The 16956-nt window shown below is 46.2% G+C and overlaps 1 protein-coding gene across 3 annotated transcripts in view; it reads left to right on the top strand.

Annotated features, from left to right (window-relative positions):
- The window catches only part of LOC146809663 (sulfotransferase 2A1-like), a 552792-nt gene that overhangs the window by 199721 nt on the left and 336115 nt on the right, over window positions 1–16956 (top strand). The window contains exon 2 of one of the 3 annotated variants that reach the window (XM_085616515.1): window positions 3973–4115. The exons of the other annotated variants lie outside the window; for them this stretch is intronic. The gene's annotated coding sequence lies outside the window, so the exon portion shown is untranslated. The remainder of the gene's footprint in view (window positions 1–3972; window positions 4116–16956) is intronic. 3 annotated transcript variants of the gene reach the window in all.

Genomic DNA, 16956 nt, shown 5'->3' with positions numbered 1-16956 from the left:
ACATAATGCCCGCAGCGCCCAGTTCATAAAGGCGCACCATCCATGTGAGTAAGGGCTCACCAGCTCGCTGCCGAAATCGCTGCAAAATATCACTAATTTCTTGTTGAGTAAAATCCTCCAAAGAGTCTAAAGCAATACCATTCGGAGCACCGGGAGCCTGCTGCACTTTCCGCCGAAAAACTGGATGCACCGAGACCGCGGGACGAGCATCACAAGGAGCTCGACCAGTACACGTAGAGGAACAATCAGTGGAAGAAGCATCGACCCCGCTCGAAGGACGAGCGCAATCACGGGGTGCACCATCAGAGGCGCAAGAAGCAGATTTACAAGCACGGCCGGAGCGAGAGGACTCGCGCTTGGCAGACTCCTCACCCGAGGAAGGAGAATCACTCGAGTTCCAGATATTACCATCCCATTCATCAGGATTCCAATCCAGTCCGGCTTTCGCCACGACCAGACGCACCTTTCGCGTCGAAACCCGACCACGCCGATTCTTGTATTTATAACGAGCAATTCGCACAGCCGCCCTTTCGGCAATAGTTTGGTACGTCTCAAGTTTGTCAGCAAGCAACTTATTTTGACACCGCAACAAAGTATGAGCATTCTGAATCTCAACAAAGTTCGCTTCCAAATCCTTATGCAAGTTCTGTACCTTCAACAACCTCTCATGCAGAATTCTGTACGCAGACAGAACAATCCAACCTCTGCGCCCCAAAACGGGAAGCTCATCACCCTTAGATACCGGCGCCTTCTGTAAACAAGTAATCACATTAGCCGGCTCCGCCAGCTCCAAAAAAGAATTCCAATTCTCACTCAAACCAGTAGAATCAGCCCACTCACCGGCTAAGGCTTCATAAGGCGTTGAATCCCAGCCGGGAATATCAACGGGCAACTTAAAAGTAGATTTCGACTTTCTAGAAAACATCTTTAAAAAGAAAGAAAAAGAGAAAAAGAAAAAGAAGAAAGAGAAAAGAAAATAACAAACAATTATATAGAAATAATATACAAACGAAACCACGCACACGCCGAAAGCAAACACAATACAACCACAACGCACACAGGTTTCGTAAACGGTTCGTGACGCCAAATGTTCTGCTTGGGTTTTCGGATCAGATAGAACCCGCTCATCAGGGCCTCACTAACCCAGCCAGAACGTTACCCCCTCCCTAGAACCTATTTACAATCCTGCAATATCACATATATATCTATCACCTAAGGACAGGGGATTCCTACTATGCATACACAGACCTCTTACAATCGGCGGCCTCGCGATCCCATACGGATCCAGACCTCTCTGCCCATACGACAGTATCACAAGTGGCGGCCTCGCGGTCCCATACGAACCCAGACCTCTCTACCCAGACGGCAGTCTCAGCACAATCGGCGGCCTCGCGATCCCCTACGGATCCAGACCTCTCTGCCCATACGACAGTATCACAAGTGGCGGCCTCGCGGTCCCATACGAACCCAGACCTCTCTGCCCATACGACAGTATCACAGATCACAAGTGGCGGCCTCGCGATCCCATCCGAATCCAGACCTCTCTGCCCATACGACAGTATCACAAGTGGCGGCCTCGCGGTCCCATGCGAACCCAGACCTCTCTACCCAGACGGCAGTCTCAGATCATAAGTGGCGGCCTCGCGATCCCATCCGAATCCAGACCTCTCTGCCCATACGACAGTATCACAAATGGCGGCCTCGCGGTCCCATACGAACCCAGACCTCTCTACCCAGACGGCAGTCTCAGCACAATCGGCGGCCTCGCGATCCCCTACGAATCCAGACCTCTCTACCTAGACGGCAGTCTCATACGACAGTTCATCCTATGATCACCATAACATACAAAAAGGGAATCAGTCTCACTATTCATCAGATCACACAAGGATTGCCAGTTCGGGCATAGCCTGTTCTCAGGTTCGAGGGGCTCCTCTTTCCCTTATTCAGTTACCACTTACCTGATCAGGGTTAACATCTGTTCATGTAGCCGCAGCTGACTAGAAGAATAGGCTACCCTCTTATACAAGAACACGCAGCACATGTTGGTTCACTACAAACTGGATACTTTATTACTCATTACATACACAATCACATAACATTACGATATAACACATAACCTGCAAAGAAAAGTGAAAGATTAAGTTGTACACTCTAATAAGAAAGGGTCGACATCACCTTAGTAGTATGTAGCCTGCACTCAGTGGTCATCTAGGCTCCCTTCTCGTCTGTGCCTCGGCTCGCCTGGAATCACCCTTCTCCGAGTCACTGGGACCTCTTCCTTATCGGCTACTCTCTCCTCTCTGGCTATTCTGTTAGGAAAGCATCTGTCTCTCGGTTCTTCTCCGCCTTCAAGATGGCGTCTGTCTTCCCTGGAATAAGTAGTAGCTTTACTGCTAACGGCTAGATGCCGCCTACGGACTGAACATGTAACTGCCTCAGACTTTCACTAATATAGAGGTGCATTTCCTCATGGAAAATTCCGGCCCGTAACCTGCCGTCCACCAAATTCTTGTACCTCCCCATACCAAGGACACGTTCCCAGCCGGCCGGCCTGATGTAGTGTCTTCGGCATGAAGAAAAATACAATCCTTTGATAAGGGCCGGCCTGAACCGGTTCTCTCCAAGCGAATAACACCTCATAACTAAAACATTACTTTTGACCTAGAAGCATCCCAAGCTGCCGGAGCAGAAAGAAAGATGGAGTCTCTCCCGTTTGAGGCCTACCAGGCCTGAATTCAGCACAGCTCCATGAAATACCCTCACTACAGGACAGGTTATCCCTAATACTAACGAATCTATCCCCTAGGCTATGTGTGCAAGCCCTGATCTATGGGGAAGAGCACAGAATCATGGCAAAGTGCCTAGTAAATAGGCTCCATTCACTACTCTAACCCTTAGGCTTGAATGGTAAGAGACTGAAGTTACATTCAATCATTGTGCCTCACAAGAAGGCCGGGAAAATCGAGCAGAACACACGTTTATGTAGGCCTTCACTTACATATATTCAGTATGTGCTTATTCATGACATTTGTTTGGACATTTTATCCTGGTTGTGTTTTTGTGCCGAATTTGTTCCATTTAGCTTATCTTCTTTTGCTGTTTTTTTTCCACTGTTATTTTGCAGGTAGTCACGTTTTTTGGATGCTCCTATATGTTGACTCGGGGTTTTGGGCCATCACTCTATGTGTTTGACTTTCATAGATCCTTACCACAGTAGTCTACCTATTTCCTCAATGCGTGGTGATACCATAGATACTTTTTTTCCATCTGTTTTTACTGTTATATCGTCATTCTTCACCCAAGACTACCACTGACCTTTCTGAATTCTGTCACAGAATTTTGCCACACCCATCCTTCTTGAAGTCTTAAATCAAGACACTTATAAGCAGCCTCTTGTTTTGTGCGTAAACATCGCAAATCAAGTAAAAACAGACATCATATTACGAAAGATTGAAACGAAGGACGAAGCTTGCTTGCTCTGTGTGCATCTATTCTTGAAGAGTCGCCCTTTACAACTTACATCTTACTTTTTAGGAGTTCTATTGGTAATACATTTGTGTACCTTGACTCAAACATGCTGTTCTATCCTACTTAATTTATTTTCCAAATGTAAGGTTTCCATGTCAAAGTAGGATTTAGTCACTTCCTCCACTACTGTTTGGGGTTTGTCTTAGACTACATGAAAGTTCAGCTCGTCGTATTTCAATCCCTTAAAGCGAGTAGAGAGGGGTAAGGCAGCTGTTGCTAATGCTCTCCTTGTTGATGACCATAGTTCAGTTGTTTACAGATTTTAAGTGAAATGTGGTTATACTGGGAGATAAATATATATAGTACCTTTCAAAAACCTAGATAAAATCCTAACTACAACTTTGTCTGATTAATAAATAAACAAAGTAAATATTAATACATTTTAAAACAGTAGACTTAGATATTAAAAGTTTTGCAAAACACTTTGTATCAAATCTTTTTTAGGGTCGCTTTGGATATCGAAGAGCAATGGTGGCATCATCCACTCCCCCATCAGTTTATCTCTCCTGTCCTGCTCTGTTGGGAACGTTTCCTTTTGGTAACTTAGACCCAGTCTGATGCTCTGTAAAGTTTCGTGCAGTTGGTCGGTAGGTAACCGCAGTGAAATGTGATTGTGTCATGAAGTTTAAGAGCTCTTAAGTCATACTGGAGTGTTAGGTTCACAGCAGTGTCAACTGATTTAAGTAGTGTTCTCTTGGCCGATAGGGAGTAGCACCACTGCACCAGGAAGGGTACTATTGTATCTTTTTCCCTCCTTCTTAAGCTCATCTTTGCTCTGGTAAATCCTAAACATTACAGGGACTTAAGTATGTGCCACTTACTATATTGAATGATTGTCTTTTCATGATTTTATTCCACATTACAGTGTCTTTAGTTACTGGCCCGTCAGCTATGAAGAAAGTACTGGGCTCTCTTTGCTGTAATACTGGCTTTTATATACTTCTGTCTGGGGAAACCCTTTTTAAATAAGTCCCTTTCTGTGTTGTGAACACCTAAATAGTTACTGCAGTAAATTAACTTGAAAACCCCTAACATTGCTTTTTCAGTCGCCATGTGTTTACCAGGTGATCACAATGTTTTTCCACATTATTATGTATTTCAGCTGATACTGTTTCTGTTGTTATTCATACTATACATTTGTATTTGCGTTGCTTGTTTGTAAGGTCCTTGAGTCTGGCACTATCATTTGATGATCAGGAGTTACTGCAGTTATTGCAAGGAGGGCTCTGCCCTTGCAGAATGCCTTCAGTATGTATCAGCTCATTGACGCCATGCTGTATTGTTGCATTTGAGTCTAAAGTTCAAATTATTGTGGAACATATGCAAGGGCATTTTGCTGATAAGAGAGTTGGTTACTTTGACTTTAGACCACAGGTGGAAATATTTCATGCAGCTGATAAAGCATAAAAGTAACACTGTTAGTTCCTATTGAGTGCCTAAAATGCCTCCATGGCAATTTTCTTGCACAACATTCACACAGTTCGTTGCATCCAAATGATCTCATTTGTTGTTTAAACTCTGTAGTAATCGACAGTAGTATCTAGGCAATTTAAGCTTTTGCTTCCAAGCTTTAGTTTTTAGTCATCACAGCTAGATGTGATGACTCTGCAGTAAAAGTCCAGCTTCCATGAGCGCATTCACCCTGAGTTAAAGTCTGCTGAGAGAGGGTGAATGAGTTGCCATTTTGATTAGTTGTGCATTTGCTTCTATTACTTTAGTCTACTGTATGCAAATTAAGCTAGATCTTTTGCACTAAATCCTCAGTTATAACTTCTCCATAGACTGTCCTACATCGTCTTCCTGCTTTAGGGACGTTTAGGTCCAAAGCCGAACCAAACAAATCATTATTTAATTCCCCAGTGGGGAGAGAGTGCTTTTGCATCTCCCTTGTTTTCCTCTTCTGCCTGCTTTGCACACAGCACTCGGAAGTAGGCTTATTTAGAAAGAAGTGTCACACCTTCATTCTAATCCCTTTCTCATCAACCCCCTTGGTCTGCAGAGTCATTGGCATACATTTACCATTGGGATCACCTTTTCGCTCCTCTGGACTTTAGTGCCTCCCTACTTCCCTCTTTGTTAGTGCTGCAACTGTGGTAGCACTGCAGGAAAGGCTGATATAGGGATCCATTTAAAAATGTATTTTTTTACTTCATCCCCAAGTGTTTGCCGTCTTGCGCACTCTGTTAAAGGCATTAAACCACTGACTATACCCGCACGGCACACATTCCAACACTATTGGCTGTTCACTTGAATGAAGAAAAGTTTTTGGATAGGACCAATCTAGAGAAAAAAGTTACTACTGTTAATGTGACGGAGAATTTTAATTATCATGATTGTGCGAAGAGTATAAGGGGTCTAACAGGGCTTCAACAAAACAGGTAAAGAGCAAGTGCAGACCATGGAAAGATAAACAAGCATTGGCATAGCCAATAGGTCTCGCTTTTGGGACCTTATAAGTATTTAGTTAAGCAGCACAATAACCTTGGTGCTACAACATCAACTGTTGCATGGCTAAACACTTATAAGGTCCCCAAGGCGAGACCTATTGGCTATGCCAATGCTTGTTTTAAATGGTGTAAATCTGATCAGTAGTTTTTGAGATATTAGAGGAAAAATATCTTTATTTATCTGGGCGGGACCTAACTACACAAGAACAAGCTTGGCTCTAATTGGCTGCCAACACTTCAATCCAGGAAGTGTTGGCAGCCATCTTGGTGCAAAGCTTTTTAGGTCTCGCCTAGAGACGCAGCGCATGCCCTGCAAACTACACAAACACCACTGCACTACCATACACACTAAAACAATACCCCAGCATGACCTCCTACACTACCCAGGTATCACTACACTACATTAAACCCTAAAACACTACCCCCAGCACGACGATCCCCTACACTACCCAAACACCACTGCACTACCCTAAACCCTAAAACACTACCCCCAGCATGACCCTCTACACTAACCAAACACCACTGCACTACCCTAAACCCTAACACACTACCCCCAGGATGACCCCCTACACTACCCAAACACAACTGCACTACCCTAAACCCCAAATCTACCATCAGCATGACCCTCCTACACTACAAAAACACCACTGCACTACCCTAAAGCCTAAAACACGACCACCAGCACGACCCCCTACACTACCCAAACACCACTGCACAACCCTAAAACACTACCCCCAGCATGACCCTCTACAATACCCAAACACAACTGCACTACCCTAAAACACGACCCCCTATACTACACAAACACCACTGCACTACCCTAAACCCTAAAACACTACCATCAGCATGACACCCTACACTACCGAAACACCACTGCACTACCCTAAACCCTAAAGCACGACCCCCTACACTACCCATACAAAACTGCACTACCCTAAACCCTAAAACACGACCCCCTACACTACAAAAACACCACTGCACTACCCTAAACCCTAAATCAACTCCCAGCACGACCCCCTACACTACCACCAAAAACCACTGCACTACCCTAAACCCTAAAACACGACCCCTACACTACACAAACACCACTGCACTGCCCTAAACCCTAAAACACTACACCAGCACTACCCCTACACTACAAAAACACCACTGCACTACCCTAAACCCTAAATCTACCCCCAGCACGACCCCCTAGCCAAACACCACTGCACTACCCTAAAACACTACCCCCAGCACGACCCCCTACACTACTCAAACACCACTGCACTACTCTAAACCCTAAAACACTACCCCAGCATGACCCTCTACACAACACAAACACCACTGCGCTACCTAAACCCTAAATCACTAACCCAGCACGACCCCTACACTACCCAAACAGAACTGTGCTACAGTAAAACACTACACCCAGCACGACCCCCTACACTACCCAAACACCACTGCACTACCCTAAACAATAAATCTACCCACAGCATGACCACCTACACTACCCAAACACCACTGCACTACCCTAAACCCTAAAACACTACCCCCAGCACAACACCCTACACTACCCAAACACCACTGCACCATCCTAAACCCTAAAACACTATCCCCAGCACAACCCCATACACTACACAAAAACAACTGCACTACCCTAAAACACTACCCCAGCGCAACCCCTTACACTACCCAAACACAACTGCACTACCGTAAACCCTAAATCTACCCTAGCATGACCCCCTACACTACCCAAACACCACTGCACTACCCTAAACCCTAAAACACGACCCCATACACTCCACAAACACCATTGCATTACCCTTAACCATAAAACACTACCCCCAGCATGACCCCTACACTACAAAAATACCTCTGCACTACCCTAAACCCTAAAACACTACCCCCTACACTACACAGATGCCACTGCACTACCCTAAACCCTAAAACACTACCCCCAGCACGACCCTCTACACTGCATAATCACCACTGCACTACCCTGAACCCTAAACCACTACCTCTAGCATGATCTCTACACTACACAAACACCACTGCACTACCCTAAACCCTAAAACTAACCCTGGGTGGACAACTACGCTATGCTTGCGAAGTTTGCGTAGTTTGTGCTACTTCGCACTACGTGAATTGCACATAGCACAGTGCAAAATCGCGTAGCATAGTTGGCATTTTTTGCTCGCTCGCGGTCCTCAATATCAAGTTGGCGACCGCGAGCGAGCAAAATGACATTCCAGCGAGACTTTTTCCTCATTCGCGATCAGCAACATCAAGTTGCCGATCGCGTGTGTGGAAAATAAACCTCCCGGCGAGCTTCTCAACGTAGGGAGGTCAGGTTTTCTCATTCGCGACCGCTCACAATGAGAAACTACCAGTCTGCGTTGAGAAAGCTGCCGCTCGAGTAAAAATCTACTTAAGCGACAGAAAACGACCGTTTGCACTGTGCAAGATGCCATTTGCAATGATTGCACAGTGCGGACAAGCATCAGGCACTGTGCAATCATCGCGAACAGCGTACTACACAGTTCGCGTAGTGCTACTCGTATCTTGTGTAGTGCGATATGCACTTCGCGTACCTACGCGTAGCACTACTACGTGAACTACGCCCAGGGTTACCTAAAACACTACCCTAAACAATAAATTTACCTGCAGCATGACCCCCTATAATGCCCAAACACCACTGCGCTACCCTAAACCCTAAAACACTCCCCCAGCACGACCCCTACACTACCCAAACACCACTGCGCTACCCTAAAACACTACCCTTAGCACGACCCCCTACACTACACAAACACCACTTCACTGCCCTAAATCCTAAAACTCTACTCCCAGCACCACCGCACTACCCTAAACCCTAAAACACTGCCCCCAGCATGACACCCTACGCTACCCAAACACCACCGTACTACCCTAAACCCTAAAACACTACCCTCAGCTTGGTATCCCACGCTACCCAAACAGCACTGCACTACCCTAAACCCTAAAACACTACCCCAGCGTGACCCCCTATGCTACCCAAACACCACCGCACTACCCTAAACCCTAAAATACTACCCCCAGCGTGACCCCCTACACTACCCAAACACCACCGCACTATCCTAAACCCTAAAACACTACCCCCCGCATGACCCCTACACTACACAAACACCACTGCACTACTGTAAACCCTAAAGCACTAGCCCCACCACAACTCTCTACACTACCCAAACACCACTGCACTACCCTAAACCATAGAAAAGTAACCCCCACCCCATGCCCAATCCCCCTTACCTGTCACTCCTCGTGGTTCCTGCTTTACGTCGTCTCTGAGGGGCCGTGCATGTCGTTGTGAGGAATCAGAACAGCCTATGTTTCATTACAACAACGTGGATCGTCTACATTTTTTTAGAACGCATGGTCATTTTCCATACATATTTACATACAAACATACAACGAATTTGTTGTAAATGCATGCGTGGTAAATGACCATGCGTTCTTAAAAAAAAATGCGTAGTAATGACTTTGAAATTTACAACGCATGCATAGTAATGCATGCGTTGTAATGGTATTGCGAAGTAAAAAAGTTGTTGTAACAGCTGTTTACCGATCGAAGCTGGCCCCTGTTTTTCAGTGAGACTTTTATTTGATTAGGAGGAAGGAGTGTGTTTTTTTACCAAAAAGTGTATTCCCGGCTGTTGTATTGTGAAAGTGTCCGCGTGGCCTGGTTTCACTTCCGGTGAGAGAGTGGAAGAGTCGGTTTCGATCTAAAGGAGTTCTGTTGTTGGACGGGGCTGGCGCGACACGTGATCAGAAAACACAGCTAATGGAAAGCGTCCTCATCGATGTGTGGAGCAGCGCCATGAGAGGTCAACAAGTGTGCGCCTCACCGCAATTTGACCGTACTATGCCGTTCTAGGTTACGGGAGGCAGAAGCAGCATCCATCGCAGGTCCTCTTGTACACTAAAAAAGGACCAAACAATGCTTTCCTTTCTTCTTCTTCTGCACCATCTGTTCTTTCTCCTCTACTGCAAGTGGATCAACTTCAGCAAAACTAGAAGCCATAGTTGTATTAAAAATAAACAAACACACAAAAAAGGTATACCTATTTAACCCCTTCGCTGCTAGGCCTTTTCCCCTCCTGTGCTAAGCCTTTTTTGGGCTATTTGGGGTAGTGCGCGCTTAGGCCCCTGTAACTTTTTGACCACATTAGGTATCCACGCCAAATTTGCGTCCTTTTCTTCCAACATCATGCGGATTCTAAAGGTACCCAGTGTTTGTGGATTCTCCTAGAGGGTTCCCAGAATTTAGTCAAAATACAGCAAAAAAAATTTTTTTGTGAAAAATGGGGAAAAGTGGCTGCAAATGAAAGCGTCTGGGTTTTTCTCTGCAAATGATATCAAAAAAGGGTTTGTGGGGCTGAAATCGCCATTTCCCCTGCTTTTAGGGAATGACAGATTTTAGTCAGAAATCTAACTTTTTTTTTACACAGTTTTGACATTTTTCTGGGACATACCCTATTTTTGCAATTTTTTGTGCTTTCAACCTCCTTCCAGATAATGGTAGAAATGGGTAGAAAAGCAATAATGGATCTTGGAAAGCTATACATTTTTGAAAAGTAGACAACATTCTGAATTCAGCAAGGGGTCATTTGTGTAGATCCATCAAGATTTCTTTATAGAAACTAACAGTTAAATATAGGAAAAATTAAAAATGAGTTGAAAAAAGCAGCCTTGTGTGTCAACGTTTTCACCTGTAACTTCTTCTAATTATGACATCTCTTAGAAAGCAATGTACCGTTACATCCACTGGACGTTCTTGGTTGTGGGGATATATAGGACTTGTGGGTTCACCAAGAGCCCAACGAACCCTGAGTAAAAAACTGAGCAGCATTTTGTAATGTTTTTTTTTTTAGTTCCGGGCATATAGCAATTATAGTGTGAAAATGTATACATGGAAAAATTGGTATGAAAGACACCTATGTATTTCTGAAATGGGAACAAATTACAGAGTTTAGAAACGGTGCATATTTGCACATTTTCGAAATTGGGAATACTCATACTTGCATGACAATTATTGATCATTTTTCAAAATGACTTTTTTTTTACACAATGTCTTTCATTTGGAAGGGAGAAATGCATCAAAAATCAATCGGTAATAACAGTTGCTTTACAAATCTGAACTACCCTAAGTCTCCCGATAAAAATGGTACCTCACTTGTGTGGGTAGGCATAGTGCCCATGACAGGAAGTGGCTCAAAACCTAAGGTGAACACACCACATTTTCACACTGAAAATTTACACATTTTTTGCGCAGAGTCTAGCTGTAGTTTTTGAACCCTAGCTCTGCCGGCACCTAGGGAAACCTAGCAAACCTATACATTTTTGAAACCTAGACACCCAGGGGAATCCAGAATGGGGTGACTTGAGTGCCTCCCACCATGGTCTGTTACCCAGAATCCCTTGCAAACGTAAATAAATGACAAAAAAAACACATTTTCCCCACATTTCTGTGATGGAAAGTTATGGAATCTGCGTGGATCCACAAATTTCCACCCACCTCGCGTTCCCCAAAGTCCTACGAGAAAATTGGTACCTCACTTGTGCGGGTCGGCCTAGTGCCCGCACCAGGAAACGGCGCAAAACGCAACGTGGTCACACCTCAATTTTGCAGTGAAAAATGACCCTTTTTTGGCAAAGTGACTAGCTGTAGTTTTTTAACCCTAGCCCTGCCGGCACCTAGGGAAACCTAGCAAACCTATATATTTTTGAAAACTAGACACCCAGGGGAATCCAGGATGGGGTGTCTTGAGCGCCTCCCACCATGGTCTGTTACCCAGAATCCCTTGCAAACGTAAAAAATTGCCAAAAGAAAACACATTTTCCCCACATTTCTGTGATGGAAAGTTCTGGAATCTGCGTGGATCCACAAATTTCCACCCACCCCGCGTTCCCCAAAGTCCTACGAGAAAAATGGTACCTCACTTTTGCGGGTCGGCCTAGTGCCCGCGACTGGAAATGGCGCAAAATGCAACGTGGCCACACCTCAATTGTTCAGTGAAAAATGACCCTTTTTTGGCAAAGTGACTAGCTGTAGTTTTTGAACCCTAGTTCTGCCAGCACATAGGGAAACCTACCAAACCCACACATTTCTGAAAACTAGACACCCGGCGGCTTCCAGGGAGGTATGGCTTGCATGGATCCCCCAACGTTTCCTTACCCAGAATCCCCTGCAAACCTCAATTTTAGCTGAAAAAATCACTTTTTTCACACATTTTGGTGTGGGAAAGTTGTGGCATCACCGGGCTCACACAAATTTACCACCACCCAGCGTTCCCCCAGCTCTCCCGGTAAAAATGGTGCCTCACTTGTGTGGGAGGCCAAAGTACCCGCGGCAGGCAAGGGCCCAAAACGTAGTGAGGAGACATCAAAATGGCCTATCGCAAAACCACCTGGTTTTGCAAGGGGGGTCACTTGGGTTTTTGGCCCGGTGCTCGGCGGCCACCTAGGGAAACCTACCAAACCCATGCATTTCTGAAAACTAGACACCCGGCGGCTTCCAGGGAGGTATGGCTTGCGTGGATCCCCCAACGTTTCCTTACCCAGAAACCCCTGCAAACCTCAATTTTACCTGAAAAAATCAGCATTTCCCCAGGTCTCCCGGTGAAAATGGTGCCTCACTTGTGTGGGAGGCCCAAGTACCCGCGACAGGCAAGGGCCCAAAACGTGGTGAGGCGCACTACGTTTAGGACCCTTGCCTATTGAGGCGCACTACGTTTTGGACCCTTGACTGTCGCGGGTACTTGGGCCTCCCACACGAGTGAGGCACCGTTTTTATCGGGAGACCCGGGGGAACGCTGGGTGGTAGGAAATTTGTGTCAGTCCGGTGATGCTACAACTTTCCCACACCAAAATGTGTGAAAAGGATGATTTTTTTCAGCTAAAATTGAGGTTTGCAGGGGATTTCTGGGTAAGGAAACATTGGGGGATCCACACAAGCCATACCTCCCTGGAAGCCGCCGGGTGTCTAGTTTTCAGAAATGTATGGGTTTGGTAGGTTTCCCTAGATGGCCGCCGAGCACCGGGCCAAAAACCCAAGTGTTTTTGAGATAGGCCATTTTGATGTCGCCACACTACGTTTTGGGCCCTTGCTTGCCACGTGTACTTGGGCCTCCCACACAAGTGAGGCACCATTTTTAGTGGGAGACCTGGGGGAACGCTGGGTGGTGGAAAATTTGTGTAAGCCCGGTGATGCCACAACTTTCCCACACAAAATTGTGTGAAAAAAGTGATTTTTTCAGCTAAAATTGAGGTTTGCAGGGGATTCTGGGTAAGGAAACGTTGGGGGATCCACGCAAGCCATACCTCCCTGGAAGCAGTCGGGTGTCTAGTTTTCAGAAATGTATGGGTTTGGTAGGTTTCCCTAGATGGCCGCCGAGCACCGGGCCAAAAACCCAAGTGACCCCCTTGCAAAACCAGGTGTTTTTGCGATAGGCCATTTTGATGTCGCCTCACTACGTTTTGGGCCCTTGCCTGCCGCGGGTACTTGGGCCTCCCACACAAGTGAGGCACCATTTTTACCAGGAGACCTGGGGGAACGCTGGGTGGTGGTAAATTTGTGTGAGCCCGGTGATGCCACAACTTTCCCACACCAAAATGAGTGAAAAAAGTGATTTTTTTCAGCTAAAATTGAGGTTTGCAGGGGATTCTGGGTAAGGAAACGTTGGGGGATCCACGCAAGCCATACCTCCCTGGAAGCCCCCGGGTGTCTAGTTTTCAGAAATGTGTGAATTTGGTAGGTTTCCCTATGTGCCGGCTGTGCTAGGGCCCAAAATCCACAGGTAGGCATATTGCTAAAAACAACTCTGTGCCCAGTTGGCTTTCTGCCACCCGGGGGGGCATCGGGGGGGAGGGGGTTGCCCCAATATGCCCCCAAGGGGGGCAGAAACACTGTGGCTATTTTTTGGGGGGTGGGGGCATTGGTATGCCCATTCTGGGCAGCCCCCACCCCCACACATAAAAAAGCCAGCGTAATCGATGGCATCTAGTGGGCTTTTTGCCCCCCAAGGGGGGCAGATTGAGGACTACTGCCCCATCAGCCCCCCCGGGGGGCAGAAGGTCCACTAGATGCCAGGGATTTTTTGGGGCAAATTTTAATTAGGGTGGGGGCTGTTCAAAACGGGCATGCCAATGCCCCCACCCTAATTACAATTTGCCTAAAGAAATCCCTGGTGTCTAGTGGGCTTTTTGCCCCCCGTTGGGGCAGATAGGGGACTACTGCCCCATCTGTCACCTGGGGGGCAGGAAGGCTGTAATTTTTTCGGGGAGGGGGCGGGGGCATGGGCATGCCAGTTTTGGGCAACCCCCACCCTAATTCAAATTTTCCCCAAAACACTCCCTGGCGTCTAGTGGTCTTTTTGCCCCCCCGCCCCGGTGGGGCAGATTGGGGGCTAATGCCCCCAGCTGCCCCCCAGGGGAGGCAAAAAATGCACTAGGCGCCAGAGAGTTTTTTGGGTAAATTTTAATTAGGGTGGGGGTTGCCCAAAACGGGCATGCCAATGCCCCCACCCTAATTAAAATTTGCCCCGAAAAATCCCTGGCGTTTAGTGGGCTTTTTGCCCCCCAGGGAGGGAAGATTGGGGGCTACTGCCCCATATGTCCCCAACGGGGGGCAGGAAGGCTGTAACTTTTGCAGGGAGGGGGTGGGGGCATGGGCATGTCAGTTTTGGGCAACCCCCAACCTAATTAAAATATGTCCCAAAATAATCCCTGGCGTCTAGTGGGCTTTTTACCCCACCAACAGGGCAGATTGGGGTCTGATGCCCCAATCTGCCCCCCAGGGGAGGTAGAAAATCCACTAGACGCCAGGGAGTTTTTGGGGCAAATTTTAATTAGGGTGGGGGCTGCCCAAAACGGGCATGCCAATGCCCCCACCCTAATTAAATTTTCCCCAAAAAAATCCCTGGCATCTAATGGGCTTTTTGCCACCCGGGGGGGCAGATTGGGGGCTATTGCCCCATCTGTCCCCCACGGGGGCAGAAAGGCTGTAATTTTTGCAGGGAGGGGTTGGGGGCCTGAGCATGTCTGTTTTAGGCAACCCCACCCTAATTCAAATTTGCCCCAAAATAATCCCTGGCATTTAGTGGGCGTTTTGCCCCCCTGGCAGGACAGATTGGGGGCTGACGCCCCATCTGCTGGAGGCAGAAAGTCCACTAGACGCCAGGGAGTTTTTGGGGCAAATTTTTATTAGGGTGGGTGCTGCCCGAAACGGGTATGCTAATGCCCCCACCCTAATTAAAATTTGCCCCAATAAATCCCTGGTGTCTAGTGGGCTTTTTGCCCCCCGGGGGGGCAGATTGGGGGCTACTGCCCCCTCTGTCCCCCAGGGGGGGGGGCAAAAAGACTAAATGGTGTCTAGTGGGTGGATCCCTGCTTGGGGATCGCCCTCCTGGGGCAATCCCCAAGCAGGGATCCACTGGGGAGGGGTACCATTGGAAAGGGGAGATTCTCCCCTTTCCAATGATACCTCTCCCGTTTTTCTATGTGCCCGGGGGGCTGAGATAGCCCCCAGAGCACATACAAAGTGAAACTGAAATGAGCCTAAAGGCGCATTTCAGTTTCGGTTTCTATGCAATGAAGACAGCGCGACGTGCGCCCTGATCTTCATTGCACAGAAACCAGGGAGGGGGCCTCTGGAGCTGGGGAACCTCTTCCCCAGCTCCCAAGGTCAAAGGCATTAAATAGAAATCCCTCTGCTGTCTGCAACAGAGGGATTTCGTGCCCCTGGCCTCATGACGGAATGGTTCCGTCATGAGCACAGGGGCACCGATGCTCATGACGGAACCATTCCGTCATGAGCATCAAAGGGGATAAAGAGAAGCAAGAAACAGGTCTTCTCTTTATCAAAGACAATAAGTAGGGGAAATATCAGAAGGATGGATCCTCCCTCTTTCACAATGAAATTAATTGCAACCAATTAGATTACTTTTTTCTTTTGCTGACATGAAGTCATGTAGGGTGCACGCACTCATCACGCACCCTTCACGCACCCGCGAAAATCATATATATCATTATACACTATAAATAAAAATTTCTATAAACTTTTAATAAGTATATTAGCAAAACTGTTCAGTGTAATATCATATTCAAACTTTCTATAGTCATTTTTTCAACTTTAAAAGTCCGCTGAAGTCTCGAATTTGGCTCGATCTCAGCGCGATCACGGCACGACCCCGGAAATACGCTTGAGGAGAGGTTGCACACATTAAGCGGCTACACCACACATTTCGTAACGTTACTTTTGTCGAAATCATATTGAAAATAATACTTTAAAAATACTTTTATTAATAAATTTAGGCAAACACTTAAATGTATTTATAATTAATTTAAAGATATTTCATACTTTACAAATTACGCCAAAGTCGCGACCCCCAGCGCGACTTTTCAAAATGGCTACCGCAATGCACGCAGCCATCCTGTAGGATGCGCAAATGGTGTGCGACTTCTGTATAATATTACAAAAAAAAAAATGAATATAGTTTTCCTAACTAAAAATTATTCACAATTTTTTTGAATATGTATGTATGTATATATATATATATATATATATATTCACTGAAAAAACCATAGGTTTCAGGGGTGTTATAGTTAGCTGGACTTTTCACTTGTACAAAACCATTGAAATTCCCCCGTTATAGTTAGTTCAGCTAACTATAACTCGGGCGCCCGCAATGCACTGCTGATGACGTCACATATTACATCACTCATGACATGGTCAGTGACATCACTCATGACATCACTGATGACATCTCAAATGACATCACTGATGACATCACTGATGACATCATCCAGTGAATGTGTGTTTTTCTGAAAATTAAATATGTTTTATATATGTATATCTCAAGGTCGATGGAAGAATATATGGGTATATAAGTGTCTAAATGGATGATTTGTTTTTGAAAAATTGATTGTGTAAATGACTGATTAAGTGTATCATAGTGAATACATGGCT

Source organism: Triturus cristatus, chromosome 7 (genome assembly GCF_964204655.1).
Source record: "Triturus cristatus chromosome 7, aTriCri1.1, whole genome shotgun sequence".
NCBI classification, from domain to species: Eukaryota; Metazoa; Chordata; class Amphibia; order Caudata; family Salamandridae; genus Triturus; species Triturus cristatus.
This window is presented reverse-complemented; position numbering and strand designations above follow the sequence as displayed.